General features: G+C 35.7%; 1 protein-coding gene across 1 annotated transcript in view; it reads right to left on the bottom strand.

The window, feature by feature from the left end:
* DYNC1I1 (dynein cytoplasmic 1 intermediate chain 1) overlaps positions 1–3,559 on the bottom strand; it is a 495,519-nt gene that overhangs the window by 433,860 nt on the left and 58,100 nt on the right. The gene's annotated exons all lie outside the window — the stretch shown is intronic.

Here is a 3,559-nt window from a genome sequence, read left to right as displayed (position 1 = left end):
AACACCTAGAAGAATTAAAGAACAAACAAACAGTGATGAACAATACAATAACTGAAATGAAAAATATACTAGAAGGAATCAAAGGCAGAATAACTGAGGCAGAGGAACGGATAAGTGACCTAGAAGACAGAATGGTGGAATTCACTGCCGCAGAACAGAATGAAGGAAAAAGAATGAAAAGAAATGAAGACAGCTTAAGAAACCTCTGGGACAAAATTAAATGCACCAACATTTGCCTTATAGGGGTCCCAGAAGGAGAAGAGAAAGAGAAAGGACCCAAGAAAATATTTGAACAGATGCTAGTTGAAAACTTCCCTAACATGGGAAAGCAAAGAGCCAACAAAGTCAAGGAAGTGTAGAGAGTCCCAGGCAGAAGAAACCCAAGGAGTAATGTGCTGAGCCATGCAGTAATAAAACTGACAAAAATTAAAGGCAAAGAAAAATTATTAAAAGCAACAAGGGAAAAATGACAACATACAAGGGAACTCCCATAAGGTTAACAGCTGATTTCTCAGCAGAAACTCTACAAGCCAGAAGGGAGTAGTATGATATACTTAAAGTGATGAAAGGGAAGAACCTACAACCAAGATTACTCTACCCTGCAAGGATCTCATTCAAATTTGATGGAGAAATCAAAAGCTTTACAGACAAGCAAAAGCTAAGAGAATTCAGCACCACCAAACCAGCTCTACAACAAATGCTGGCAAGGATCTCATTCAGATTTGATGGAGAAATCAAAAGCTTTACAGACAAGCAAAAGCTAAGAGAATTCAGCACCACCAAACCAGCTCTACAACAAATGCTAAAGGAACTTCTCTAAGTGGGAAACACAAGAGAAGAAAAGGACCTACAAAAACAAACCCAAAACAATTAAGAAAATGGTCATAGGAACATACATATTGATAATTACCTTAAATGTGAATGGATTAAATGCTCCAACCAAAAGACACAGGCTTGCTGAATGGATACAAAAACAAGACCCATATATATGCTGTCTACAAGAGACTCTCTTCAGACCTCGGGACACATACAGACTGAAAGTGAGGGGATGGAAAAAGATATTCCATGCAAATGGAAATCAAAAGAAAGCTGGAGTAGCAATTCTCACATCCGACAATATAGACTTTAAAATAAAGAATATTACAAGAGACAAGAAAGGACACTACATAATGATCAAGGGATCACTCCAAGAAGAAGATATAACAATTGTAAATATTTATGCACCCAACATAGAAGCACCTCAATACATAAGGCAAATGCTAACAGCCATAAAGGGGAAATTGACAGTAACATAATCACAGTACGGGACTTTAACACCCAACTTTCACCAATGGAGAGATCATCCAAAATGAAAAAACATAAGGAAACACAAGCTTTAAATGAGACATTAAACAAGATGGACTTAATTGATATTTATAGGACATTCCATCCAAAAACAGCAGAATACACTTTCTTGTCAAGTGCTCATGGAATATTCTTCAGGATAGATCATATCTTGGGTCACAAATCAAGGCTTGGTAAATTTTAAAAAATTGAAATCATATCAAATATCTTTTCCGAACACAACTCTATGAGACTAGATATCAATTACAGGAAAAAAATCTGTAAAAATACAAACACATGGAGGCTAAACAACACGCTACTAAATAACCAAGAGATCACTGAAGAAATCAAAGAGGAAGTAAAAAAATACCTACAGACAAATGACAATGAAAACACAATGACCCAAAGGAAATCAAAAAATACTTAGAAACAAATGACAATGGAGACACGACAACCCAAAACCTATGGGATGCAGCAAAAGCAGTTCTAAGAGGGAAGTTTATAGCAATACAATCCTACCTCAAGAAACACGAAAAATCTCAAATAAACAACATAACTTTACACCTAAAGCAATTAGAGAAAGAACGAAAAAATCCCAAAGTTAGCAGAAGGAAATAAATCATAAAGATCAGATCAGAAATAAATGAAAAAGAAATGAAGGAAACAATAGCAAAGATTAATAAAACTAAAAGCTGGTTCTTTGAGAAGATAAACAAAATTGATAAACCATTAGCCAGACTCAAGAAAAAAAGGGAGAAGACTCAAATCTATAGAATTAGAAATGAAAGAGGAGAAGTAACAACTGACACTGCAGAAATACAAAGGATCATGAGAGATTACTACAAGCAACTATATGCCAGTAAAATGGACAACCTGGAAGAAATGGACAAATTCTTAGAAAAGCACAACCTTCCAAGACTGAACCAGGAAGAAATAGAAAATATAAACAGACAAAGCACAAGCACTGAAATTGAGACTGTGATTAAAAATCTTCCAGCAAACAGAAGCCCAGGACCAGATGGCTTCACAGGCGAATTCTATCAAACATTTAAAGAAGAGCTAACATCCACCCTTCTCAAACTTTTCCAAAATACAGCAGAGGGAGGAACACTCCCAAACTCATTCTACGAGGCCAGCATCACCCTGATACCAAAACCAGACAAAGATGTCACAAAAAAAGAAAGCTACAGGCCTATATCACTGATGAACATAGATGCAAAAATCCTTAACAAAATAGTAGCAAACAGAATCCAACAGCACATTAAAAGGATCATACACCATGATCAAGTGGGGTTTATCCCAGGAATGCAAGGATTCTTCAATATATGCAAATCACTCAATGTGATAAACCATATTAACAAACTGAAGGATAAAACCGTATGATCATCTCAATAGATGCAGAGAAAGATTTCGACAAAATTCAACACCCATTTGTGATCAAAATCCTCCGGAAAGTAGGCATAGAGGGAACTTACCGCAACATAATAAAAGCCATATATGACAAACCCACAGCCAACATCATTTTCAATGGTGAAACACTGAAACCATTTCCTCTAAGATCAGGAACAAGACAAGGTTGTCCATTCTCACCACTATTATTCAACATAGTTTTGGAAGTTTTAGCCACAGCAATCAGAGAAGAAAAAGAAATAAAAGGAATTCAAGTCAGAAAAGAAGCAGTAAACCTGTCACTCTTTGCAGACGACATGATATTATACATAGATAATCCTAAAGATGCTACCAGAAGACTACTAAAGCTAATCAATGAATTTGGTAAAGTAGCAGGATACAAAATTAATGCACAGAAATCTCTTGCATTCCTACACACTAAAGATGAAAAATCTGAAAGAGAAATTAAGGAAAGACTCCCATTTACCATTGCAACAAAAAGAATAAAATACCTAGGAATAAACCTACCTAAGGAGACAAAAGACCTGTATGCAGAAAATATAAGACACTAATGAAAGAAATTAAAGATGATACAAACAGATGGAGAGATATACCATGTTCTTGGATTGGAAGAATCAACATTGTGAACATGACTATACTACCCAAAGCAATCTACATATTCAGTTCAATCCCTATCAAACTATGAATGGCATTTTTCACAGAACTAGAACAAAAAATTTCACAATTCGTATGGAAACATAAAAGACTCCGAATGGCCAAAGCAATCTTGAGAATGGAAAACAGAGCTGGAGGAATCAGGCTCCCTGACTTCAGACTATACTACAAC

Source organism: Physeter macrocephalus, chromosome 5 (assembly GCF_002837175.3).
Source record: "Physeter macrocephalus isolate SW-GA chromosome 5, ASM283717v5, whole genome shotgun sequence".
NCBI lineage: Eukaryota > Metazoa > Chordata > Mammalia > Artiodactyla > Physeteridae > Physeter > Physeter macrocephalus.
This window is presented reverse-complemented; position numbering and strand designations above follow the sequence as displayed.